Below are 13190 nucleotides of genomic sequence, written 5' to 3' on the forward strand. Positions count from 1 at the left end.
GCACATACCCGTTATCTCAAGTTTTTGATCAAACGAATCCATTGACACAAACTGTTCATGGGCGAAAAGTGAGTTGTTTAGGTCCTGGAGGGTTGACGGGGAGAACCGCAAGTTTTCGGAGCCTATTAAATTGAGGAAAACACAAATTTAGCTGTGAAATAACTTTACAAGAAATTTGTAATTAGCTGTCGATTCACTCTTTTTGATGTACCATATTATCAGATCTATATTGACTTGTTCCAAATGCAGTGGAAAGCCCGCAAGGACCAAAAAGTACCTGAACCAAATGTTGTGGAAATCTTCAAGGACTGTCACACCCGCAAGAAGAAGGGCATGACCACACCAGTCAAAGCCGCTATTGTAAGTCCTTAATCCTCATGCCTTTTAACTACTACTTAGTTTGACTTGTGCCTTGAAGTGCATGGTTTGCAGCCAATGTCTATTAGTCTTTTCAATTTTATACACAATTGTCTTAGCGTATCATTGCACCTTACAAGGTTTAAAAGACATGAGTGATGTTCCTTTGATCTTGACCTATAATCTAGTTCTGTGCTGGACTTGCCCACACAATGTTACAATTGCATATTTGTCTGTTCTCAGTTGTTTTGTGATATGAATGATGTCATACTATGCTTACCTTATTATAAACTTCGTCTCTTTATCCTTATCCCTCAATACAATGTGAAGAAATAGACAATACATTAGTGATGGTACATGGTCATATGTTTGGAACCTGGTTTTATTATGTACTTTGCAATAAAATACAACTAATATTTTACATGGGTTCACCAGAATAAGTTCTGTATATAGACCAAAGCTAATTTGTTTGGTTTTGTTGCCTCCTTAATATCTTCTGTTCTGGTTCTACTAATGTAAAAACTCAACTTTTCAGCGAGATATGAAAAAATGGTGGAACCGCCACCTTCTGAAGGTGGCGAGGCAACTATAACTGCAATGTCACCTCTTGCTACAGTGGGTCAGTACCTGTCCACTAACAGTGCCAAAAGCACGTTCCTGCGTAATACTGGGTTGGTTGTTAAGGCCATCTCGTCCAAACTGCCTCATTATCAAAATATGCAAGCTCAAAACAATGTTGTATCTGCGCTCCAGACACAAGTCCATTCCCTAACAGAGACCCTTTGTGAAACAAGGAAAGACATTGTTCGATGTCATCAAGATATGCATGGTTTTGAAACCAGACTATCAGACATTTGCTATGTTGTTCAGGAGCCTAGGAGAAATGAAGGCGAAGGTTATGGTGCTCCATCGGACAATATAACATGAAAACGCAACAGTCAGGTCAAATGAACTGAGCTTCTAAACTTCTGGTGGTGCATTTATCTGCTAGACTATTAACTTTTATGCCAACCTTCCTTTTTGTTTTATAGTTGTAATTTATTTTGGTGCGATACAAAATTTGTTCTTAACATGCAGCCACCGGCTGAAGAAAACAGCAAAGCCATTTTTGTATAGTGTAGGGTGTTCCCTATATTTGCACTGGTTGCGATCTTTGATGCCGAGTGGATGTAATCTGTGCAATCTCCTTAATAGCCTAGTGTTAGTTTCGGCCTTATTTATTTCCTAGTCTTCTTTTCCCCTAGTTTGCTAGTGACCGCAACAACCATGGGCCATATACGGACCGTGGTAACCTTGACCCTAATACGGGTCGTAGGATCCATGGGTCTCCTACGTGTTGTCGATAAATGGGCCTCCAACAGAGCCATAAAATCGGTGGGCCTCGGGCCGTCGGATAAATGGGTTTACATGGACCGTAAACGGGCATAATTGGTATCGGCCTAGCACGGTAATGAGCCGTTAATAGGCCGGAGGACAGCAAAGGCTTAATTCTGTCACATGCATAATGGGCCGTTAATGGTCTGAAATATAGGACAGGCTGGAAACGGCCCAACGGGTTAATAGGCCAGAAACGGGCCGACTCTTGCCACGGGCCGAATTTGGCCCATTAGGGGAATATGCCAGTAACGGGCCAGAAGTAATCGAGGGCCGGAAAGGAGCCCAAGAACATATGGGCCATCAATAGGCCCAAAGCTAACGTGAGCTGGAAACGACCCATGTGAATCACGGGCTGTTAACATGCACAAAGAAATTTACTGTTCATTATGGGCTAGAGTCACCGTGGGCCTCTAAACGGCCTAAAGATACGAAGGTCTCATATGGGCCGAAACACGTCATGTGCCATACATGGGCTGAAAGTGAAATGGGATGGTGTTATATTCGACGGCCCACGTGACGTTGTTGGGCCGATTTCTGTTAGGGCCTAACGGGCCATGAGTTACCGGGCCGTAAAATAGGCTATTTGCAAAGAGACCGTCTGCGATCCTCACGTATCGGTTGTACTCCTCCATCGATCTACTTCTCCACAGCACCTTCACTCGCCGGCAGTGGTTTTTGAATGGAAGAGGAAAGGAGCAACGATCATTTTGGATTAGAACGGGAGAGGAGCAACGCTGGTTTTGGATTGGAATAGGAGAGGAAAGGCGGTGGTTTTGAAATGGAAGGGGGGAGGAGTCGAGCTGGATTTAGATTGGAACAGGACAGGAGCGGCGGTGGTTTAAGAGGAGAAGAGCGGAAGAGCGGCGCTGGTCTTGGAATTTTTTGTTTTGCGTATTTTGGGTCAAAGTTTGACTACGTACTGTATTTGACAAGAAAATGTGAATGCATGTCACCAAAAATTGTATCATTTGGTTCGTATCTGAATGTACTTTCAAATTATATTATTTTTGCAACATATAACATATATTTTATTTGTGAAAATCATAGTCAATTGTGACCCAGAATAAAAGGGAGACTAGTTAATGTGTGGTCGCTTTCTTAATTGAAGGGTAAATTGATTTTGATTTCGATCCAGTCACAGCGCGCCGGCCCTCTCGTCCAATCCTAAATCGCTGCCGCACGCTCCTCTCCTTCTTCTCCATTGCAAAACCACCTCCTCTCCTCTCCATCATCTCCATTCTAAAACCACCATCTCGCCTCTCCCTCTTCTCCATTGCAAAACCACCTCCTCTCCTCTCCATCATCTCCATTCCAAAACCACCGTCTCGCCTCTCCCTCTTCTCTATTGCAAGACTGCCGTCTCTCCTCCCATCTTCCAAAGCTAGCACCGGACCACTCAAAAGGACATCTATGGAGAGGATGCAGCACCGAATCAGGCAGATCACCGACAGTGACCAGGCAAAGTTAGCCAGGTTGAAGGAGATCCTTACTTGGTTTGACAATGAGTGGGAGATTTTCAAGGATGGTGAGGGCCATGTGATAATGTATGCGAAAGAGCGAGACGGCGGCATTGTACACGTACTCCTCGGCGGCAGTCATGTCGCGGTCCTTCGAGTTCATCGAGTATCTCCTCTGGGTGATGGAGCAGACAGATTCGCCCGAGGTGAAAGTCAGGCGGATGTGGTGGATGTACAGGTCAAAGGTCGAGCACCCATAGGATAATGAATCCATCGAGTACGGTGTGCCGTTCGTGAGGGTGCAGAGCCAGCCGGAGCCACACGAGTATTCGTTATCCCACCGCAAGAGGAGGCCGGATGGCACGATGTCACTTCCCCGCCATTCTCCACGGTTCCCTCGACGTTTGCCTCATTTCAACGGCGGCTATAGCGTTTAAGGTGAGCTTCGCACTAACCTAATCTTCCACCTGCTCATGCTTACAATCAGTGTAACAACTATTGAAAATTATGCTTACAATCAGTCTCCGAGTACTACGCCAATCACCCTAAAATAGCTCTGGACCTTTGGGTCAAAGTTGTGACACTGTGTACAAATAAAGAAAAATAGATTGGTGCTTCTTTCAAAAAAGAGTACTCCCTAGAAAACTGCTAAGCTGCACTAGTATTTGGTTAGAGGATTTGTTGCCGAGAAAGATCCGTCCATAGAGAGCGCCATGATACGTCTCCAACGTATCTATAATTTATGAAGAATTCATGCTATTATATTATCTGTTTTGGATGTTTATGGGCTTTTTTATACCCTTTTATATTATTTTTGGGACTAACCTATTAACCGGAGGCCCAGCCCAAAATTTTGTTTTCTTGCCTATTTCAGTGTTTCGAAGAAAAGGAATATCAAACGGAGTCCAAACGGAATGAAACCTTCCAGAGAGTTATTTTTTGAACAGAAGCAATCCAGGAGACTTCGAGTGCACGTAAGGGAAGCCACGAGGCAGGGAGGCACGCCCTACCCCCTGGGCGCGCCCCCACCCTTGTGGGCCCCTCGTGGCTCCCCTAACCGACTTCTTTTGCCTATATATGTCCATATACACTAAAAACACCGAAGAGCACAATAGATCGGGAGTTTCGCCACCGCAAGCCTTTGTAGCCACTAAAAATCTCTCGGGAGCCTGTTCTGGCACCCTACCGGAGGGGGATCCCTCACCGGTGGCCATCTTCATCATCCCGTCGCTCTCCATGACGTGGAGGGAGTAGTTCACCCTCGGGGCTGAGGGTATGTACTAGTAGCTATGTGTTTGATCTCTCTCTCTCTCTCTCATGTTCTTGATTTGGCACGATCTTGATGTATCGCGAGCTTTGCTACTATAGTTGGATCTTATGATGTTCCTCCCCCTCTACTCTCTTGTAATGGTTTGAGTTTTCCCTTTGAAGTTATCTTGTCGGATTGAGTCTTTAAGGATTTGAGAACACTTGGTGTATGTCTTGTCGTGCTTATCTGTGGTGACAATGGGATATTCACGTGGTCTACTTGATGTATGTTTTGGTGATCAACTTGCAGGTTCAATGAACTTATGCATAGGGGTTGGCACACGTTTTCATCTTGACTCTCTGGTAGAAACTTTGGGGCACTCTTTGAAGTACTTTGTGTTGGTAAAATAGATGAATCTGAGATTGTGTGATGCTTATTGTATAATCATGCCCACAGATACTTGAGGTGACATTGGAGTATCTTTGTGACATTAGGGTTTTGGTTGATTTGTGTTTTAAGGTGTTATTCTAGTATGAACTCTATGATAGATCGAACGGAAAGAATAGCTTCGTGTTATTTTACTACGGACTCTTGAATAGATCGATTAAAAATGATAACTTTGAGGTGGTTTTGTACCTACCATAATCTCTTCGTTTGTTCTCCGCTATTAGTGACTTTGGAGTGACTCTTTGTTGCATGTCGAGGGATAGTTATATGATCCAATTATGTTATTATTGTTGACAGAACTTGCACTAGTGAAACTATGAACCTTAGGCCTTGTTTCCTAGCATTGCAATACCGTTTACGCTCACTTTTATCACTTGTTACCTTGCTGTTTTTATATTTTCAGATTACAAATACCTATATCTACCATCCATATTGCACTTGTATCACCATCTCTTCGCCGAACTAGTGCACCTACACAATTTACCATTGTATTGGGTGTGTTGGGGACACAAGAGACTCTTTGTTATTTGGTTGCAGGGTTACTTGAGAGAGACCATCTTCATCCTATGCCTCCCACGGATTGATAAACCTTAGGTCATCCACTTGAGGGAAATTTGCTACTGTCCTACAAACCTCTGCATTTGGAGGCCCAACAATGTCTACAAGAACAAGGTTGTGTAGTAGACATCAAGCTCTTTTCTGGCGACGTTGCCGGGGAGGTGAGTGCTTGAAGGTATATCTTTAGATCCTGCAATCGAATCTTTTTGTTTCTTGTTGTATCACTAGTTTAGACTATAAAACAAAACTACAAAAAATGGAATTAAGTTTGCCTCATACACTTCATCTTCTTAATATCTTTCGTAAGAATGATGGTAAGGAAAGTTGTGCTCAAGTGCTAGAAGAAGAAGTCTATAAAACGTTTGGCACTAAATCTTTGAATGAGGAGCATGATTGTAATGTTGTTAGTATGAACTCTTTGAATATCCATGGTACTAATGATGATTGCACTAGTCATGATGAAAAAGTCTCTTATAAGCATGTCAACTTTTTTGGAGTGCATAGAGTTTGCAATTACACACCAAATAGGTATAAGTATTTAGAAACTAAAAGGTTGCAAGAAAGGCTAGATGTGAGTGCTGAAAATTTAAAATAAGTTTACCGTACTTGTGAACTTTGCAATGAACATGGTCATTTAAATCTCCAATGCAAATTGTTTCATGATCGAATCATGTCCAAAAATTGTGATGACTTGATTTCCCTTGCGCATCATAATTAATTTAATTTGCTTTTGGGTTATGAAGAAATGAAATGTTTAACTAAGCATATTCCAGAATTTAACCTTAAGAAATTTCTTGATATTGATCTAGAGGAAATTTATATGTATTGTGCGGTGAATTGCATTGAAAATCCTTATATTGCCAATTACATAAAGAAAAGAAAGCAAACAGAAGATGAAGAGAATACTAACGAAAGGTAAGAGACTTCCCAATATCCTCCTATTATTTCTTATGATGAATCAGGTAACGAGGAGGAGCCTTCTATTCAACCAATCTCATTAATAAGGAGCTCAAAAAAGAGTGTTAAAACCACACATGATGTGAAGAAGAAAAATAAAAGACAGAGAAGCAAAGGTAGAAAGGTATCCCTCTCAAATGATGTTGCTCCTACTACTCATTGTGATGATGATAATTGCTATACCATTGGTGCTATCCATACTATTAATGATGAGAGTGATTATGCTTATGATATGAAACGGCCCAAGCTTGGGGGTGCTATGTTTGATGAGAATGACATATTTGAGAATATATTTGCTGTAATTAATGTTTGTCCCTAGCTTGGGGATGCTATGTTTAATGAAGATGATATTTTTACCCTCCCAAGTTTTGATATGCAAATTTGTTATGATGATAGCATGCCACCTACTTATGATAATTATATTGATGAAAGTGGGTTTGGAAGAGTGTCAACTTTAGGAAGTAATGGTCCCACTATTTTGGAGGATGTTGAATCTTATTGTGATGAATATTAAAGTGTATTTGGAGAGGTCATGACTTTATTTAGTGATGAATCCACTATTTTGGAAGAGGTTTCAATCGATTATGTTGAGAACAAAGTTGCTACTTATGATGATTATTGTGATGAAACTTATGCTATAAAAAGTAGTGATGATTATATTTATAAAACTTGTCATGACTATGATTACCATTTTTCTGAACATTACTCTTTTAATGTGGAAACAATTTATAGTATTCGAGTCTCTTATGATACTTCCACTATTCCGAATGAGAAGAATTTTGCTTATGTGGAGAGTAATAAAATTTCTATGCTTGTAGATCATGAAAAGAATGCTTTAGGTACTGGTTATATTGTTGAATTCATTCATGATGCTACTGAAAATTATTATGAGGGAGGAACATATGCTTGTAGGAATTGCAATAATATCAAGTTTCCTCTCTATGTGTTGAAAATCTTGAAGCTATGCTTGTTTTGCCTTCCTATGCTAGTTGATTATTGTTCCCATAAGTTCTTTGCTCAAAAAATCCCTATGCATAGGAAGTGGGTTAGACTTAAATGTGCTAGTCATATTCTTCATGATGCTCTCTTTATTTTTCAATTCTTATCTTTTATGTGAGCATCATTGAAATCATCATGCCTAGCTAGGGGCGTTAAATGTTAGCGCTTGTTGGGAGCTAACCCAATTTATTTTTTTCCTTGATTTTTGTTTCTATTTAGTAATAAATAATTCATATATGCTCTGGTTATATGTGTTTTTATGTTTTAATTAGTGTTTGTGCCAAGTAGAACCTTTGGGAAGACTTGGGTGATGTCTTTATGATCTTGCTGCAAAAAAACAGAAACTTTAGCGCTCACGAGATTAGCTGCCATTGTTTACTGGAGAGTGATTTTGGGTTGATTGTTTTTGAGGATGATTAATAGACAAATTCCTCAGGTCCACCAATTTATTTCAGAATTTCTGGAGTTCCAGAAGTATATGTTTGATACAGATTACTACAGACTGTTCTGTTTTTGACAGATTCTGTTTTCTATGTGTTGGTTTGCTTATTTTGATGAATCTATGAGTAGTATCAGAGGGTATGAACCATATATAAGTTGTAATACAGTAGATATGACACCAATATGAATTTTGAATGAGTTCACAATAGTACCTAAGTGGTGGTTTTATTTTCTTATACTAACGGAGCTTACGAGTTTTATGTTGAGTTTTGTGTTGTGAAGTTTTCATGGTTTGGGTAAAGATTCGATGGACTATGGAATAAGGAGTGGCAAGAACCTAAGCTTGGGAATGCCCTATTCACCCCAAGGTAATATTCAAGGACAACCAAGAGCCTAAGCTTGGGGATGCCCCGGAAGGCATCCCCTCTTTCTTCTTAGTTCATCGGTAACTTTACTTGGAGCTATATTTTTATTCACCACATGATATGTGTTTTACTTGGAGAATCATTTTATTTTGTTAGTATTTGCTTTCTTTTATTTAGAATAATGTTTTGGCTCTCTATTTTCAATAGAAATGTCAAGGATAGCCTTTACCATGCCTATTTTGCAAGTATACATGTTGGTGTTTCAAAACAGAAAGTTTACCGCTGTTGCAAAAATTCCCTAGAAAAGTCAGAGAATTATATAATGTTGAAACTTTTTTCATATTGAGCTCTGATAAATCTTATGCAGTGTAGTATTTTTCTCATAATTTTTGGAGTTAGGGAAGTATGATGAATCTTGCATTCTTTACAGACTATACTGTTTTGGCAGATTCCTGTTATGTTTGGATTGTTTGATATGTTTGCTTGTTTAATGATTCTATTTTAGGATAGGAGTATTAAATATTCAGAGACACTTAGTATGAAATGTTGAATAATAATTTTAGTGATTTGTTACAGTAGAAAATGATAAGGTTTTTTGCATTGGTTTATACTAACTTATCTCACGAGTTCTTGTTGAGTTTGGTGTGGATGAAACTTTCGAGATTTAGGAAACTGAGGTATAAAAGGAATTAAGGAGACACCAAAGCTCAAGCTTGGGGATGCCCAAGGCACCCTATCAGTGTCAAAACCGGCGGATCTCGGGTAGGGGGCCTGAACTGTGCGTTTAGGCGGATGGTAACAGGAGACAAGGGACACGATGTCTTACCCAGGTTCGGGCCCTCTTGATGGAGGTAAAACCCTACGTCCTGCTTGATTGATATTGATGATGTGGGTATTACAAGAGTAGATCTACAACGAGATCAAGGAGGCTAAACCCTAGAAGCTAGCCTATGGTATGATTGTTGTTCGTCCTATGGACTAAAACCATCCGGTTTATATAGACACCGGAGAGGGCCAGGGTTACACAGAGTCGGTTACAATGGTAGGAGATCTACATATCCGTATCGCCAAGCTTGCCTTCCACGCCAAGGAAAGTGCCATCCGGACACGGGACGAAGTCTTCAATCTTGTATCTTCATAGTCTTGGTGTCCGGCCGATGATGATAGTTCAGGACTCCCTCTAGTCCAGGACTACTACTAGCCCCTGAACCAAGCTTCAATGACGACGAGTCCGGCGCGCATATTGTCTTCGGCATTGCAAGGCGGGTTCCTCCTCCGAATAATTCATAGAAGATTGTGAACACCAGGATAGTGTCCGGCTCTGCAAAATAAATTCCACATACCACCGTCACACCACCACCAAGCCTTTACTCGAATTGTTTTTATTGTACCACCTCAGCGCGTTTAGCGAAGCGGTTTCCTTGGCACGTCTTGTCGAAGCAGAGATCGTGTTCCCCTTATTCCGGGATTCCTATCAATACGGACGTGGGTAACCCAATCGCGCCATTGATTGCGGCGCTTGGGAGATAAGCGAGTTTTATCAGGCCGGTGGGGACGCATGGTTTCGTCCGCCCATATAAGGGGATAAAGATCCACCCTTTTACCTACACCTTCTTCCTCCTTTGCTTATCCATCTCCGCAAACTCGATCTCCAGCGCCCAAGTCCGCACATCTCACCTCAACCTTCTCCAACTATGTTCGGAGCGGGAGGCAAGTGGATGGCCTCCTCCGTTACGGAGGGGCACATCAAGAAGCTGCGCAGCGCCAGATATCTGTCCAGCGACATCGCGCACCGGCTCCCCGACGAGGGGGAGCTCATCCCCACCCCCAGGTCCCATGAGAGGGTAGTATTCCTTTCCCATTTCCTCCATGGACTGGGCTTCCCACTCCTTCCCTTTGTCTGGGGGCTCATGTTCTACTACGGCCTGGATTTCCATGATCTGGCCCCGAATTTCATCCTCAACATCTCGGCGTTTATCGTTGTGTGTGAGGCCTTCCTCTGCATCCAGCCCCACTTCGTCTTGTGTCTCAAGACCTTCAGTGTCAAGCCGAAGGTTGTGAAGGGCAGACAAGCGGAGTGTGGAGGCGCCATGGTGGGCAAGATGCCCAATGTTACTTGGCTCGAGGGCACCTTCGTGGAAACCATTAAGGGGTGGCAATCGGGGTGGTTCTACATCACCGAGCCGCGTGACCCTGAATGGGCAGCGGCCCCCGAATTCAGATCTGGCATCCCCATATGGCTCACCTCCTGGAAAGAGAGTGGCCGGACATGGGGTGATTCGGAGGAGCTGACCGGACTCCAAGCCTGCATCCAAAAGCTAGTGAACAAGAAGCTCAAGCTTGTCAACGTAGTCCAGGTCATGCTCATCCGCCGGATTCTCCCGTGCCAACAACGGGACTTCAATATGTGGGAGTTCGATTCGGCGCAGCACCAGACTTTGAGTAGACTCTTCGACACTACGTACGAAGAGGCCTGGAGGGTGCTGTTTAAGGGCGCTGAGGCTCCCGCATCCGCTACCGAAGATCGCGAATGCAGCTTGCAGCGTCCGGCTAGAGAGGTAAGCGATTTTACCCTTTAAGGGACACTTGTTTTCCATAGTTTGACTCTATGCGGGATCTAAACTCCCTCTCCTTTGACAGAACTGGCTGAAGAAGGCCGAGCAGACTAACTGTCGGGCCCCTTTGACAGAAGACCCAGCGGATGCCCGCTTAACGGGGCTGCTAGTTCCGGCACCCCACGTGGTGCTGGAGAAGAAGGCCAAGAAGAAGGCCACGGGCACTCGAAAGAGTTCCCGTTTTCAGGTGTCATCGGACTTATCGTCCGGTGACTCCGAGGCGGACTCCTCCCACGAAGGCAAGGAGGAGAAGAAAGGGGCCTCTCCCCCAGCTGGGGGAGGGAAGAAAAGGAAGGCCTCCCCAACGAGGGAGGTCGAAGGGTCCAAGAAGGGAAGGACTCTTCCCCCGGACTGCTCTGGCAACGCCGGCGACGACGACGAGGATTGGCCTTCAAGGGCCAAGCCCCTGGCGAGATCGTAAGTATTCGGACTCCCGAATAACTTCATGATTTTCTTTTCGCCACATCGTGTCTTTCTAATGCCGCATACAACCCTGCAGTCTGCCCAAGGATGATCTTCCCGCTTCGTCGAGCGGGTCCTTGGGTGCGTCGGATATGGATTCCCTTCCAACCGCCTCCAACGCCCGTGATGCGTACGATGCCGAGGTGGGATCCCGGGAAGGGACCCGCCAGGAGGAGGAGGCCCCGGAGGTACCGCAGGGCAACCTCCCGGACTTTGCACCGGACTCCGCACCGGAACCTGTAGTGGCTCCGGAGTCCGCGGGTGGCCCCTTCGTAAGAAGGGCAAGACCGTGACGCCGGCGGCCTCCGTCCAACCGGAGGCGCGAGACAGCTTGCTGGAGGCGCTCAATGGCGCTTCCATCAAAGAGGAACACCGCACCGTCATGAGTGCGGTGATTCAGAAGGTTCAGCTCGCCAAGAGCGGGCTGACCGAAGCCTGCAGCAGCCTTCTAACAGGCTTTGAGGTAAGAATTTTGATATATGTAAAATAGTACCGCATAGACAGTATCCCCTGTTGCTCGGTTCGGTGTTTGGAAAGAAAAGCCGGACTGAGGATCTAAAAAGATATACGCAGGAGTCATAAAAAAATATGTCAATATGGGATTGCAGGCTGTGCTGTTGACCTTTGCCGCACTGACTGCGGAGGTCAATACTTTGAAGCAAAGCCTCGAGCGGTCCGAGATCGAGCTCGGCCGTGCCAAGAAGCAGCTCGAGGACAAGGAAGGTGAGTAACACCTTATTAAAATTGTACCATACAGAAAAGGATTTGGTTGAAGAAGAATGACAAGGATAACATGGGTATTGTAGGGGCCACGAACGAGGTGGCGACCCTGAAGGAGGCGGTGTCCGTGGCCGAACTTAATGCGGCCGCGGAGCGCACCGAGCGAGAGAAGCAGGAGGCGCGGGTGGCGGAGGTACAGCAAGAGCTCCAGGCTCTCGTGGAGAAACATGAGAGTTTGGAGCGCGACTCAAAGACTCGAGAGTCCGAACTTGCATCGGCTCTTGAGAGTGCCAAAGCTGCTAATGCCGAAGCCTACAAGGCCCTCCTGGAAATCGAGGCATTGAAGAAAATAGCGGTGGGTAAGGCATTTTTCATGCAAAGCAAGCATGTGAGTGTAAATTACCTATCACTTACCCGAATTCGGAGCTCTCCAGGAGCGTTCGCAGATCTGCCCCACAGTGTGTCCGATGTTGCCTCTTTCTATAGGGCCGAGGAGGGGAGCTCGCCGGAGAAGGTCTTCTGGTCTCAGTATGCTGAGGCCGGACATCCGGTGCCCCTTAGCGACCAGCTGAAGCAGCCGGTCGAGCTCCACAAGGTGGCCAAATAGGCCATGAAGGGCCTCATAGTTTGGCTATGGCCCAAGGAGGCCATGCATGGGAGCTACTTCGGCCTGGTGCGGCGGCTAGTGGATGCGTGTCCATGGGTTGAAGTCATCAAGAACTCCACTTGTATTGAAGGTGCCCGTTGGGCCCTTGCCCGCGCAAAGGTGCAATGGGGCAAGATGGATGCTGAGAAGCTTGTGACGGACGCGCCACCGCTGGGCAAGGAGTATCGCACGCCCGAGATGTATTATAAGAGTGTCCTGAAGAGTGCCCGCATTATTGCGGGTGAGTGCTCCAAAGATGTAATATTTGAGTAGACTCGCATTTTGTTATCCTGTGCGCTGAAAACTTTTTTCATATGCACTAAGCAACGCTTGTTAATTTAAAATATTACCTTCTGTGCGGCCGTTTATCAAATCTGAGAGATGGCAAGTCGTCGGCTTCAGCCCCCATGCCACGAGTGCTGGGGTGTTTGGGATAAATTTGAGCACTCCTGTTCCCATTTTTGGGTCCATCTAGGGAGGTGCTCAACACAATGAACGAGGCAACCGGACTTATAATGCTTGAACACTCTGACTTACCCA

This window comes from Triticum dicoccoides, chromosome 5B (assembly GCF_002162155.2).
Source record: "Triticum dicoccoides isolate Atlit2015 ecotype Zavitan chromosome 5B, WEW_v2.0, whole genome shotgun sequence".
Taxonomy (NCBI): Eukaryota; Viridiplantae; Streptophyta; class Magnoliopsida; order Poales; family Poaceae; genus Triticum; species Triticum dicoccoides.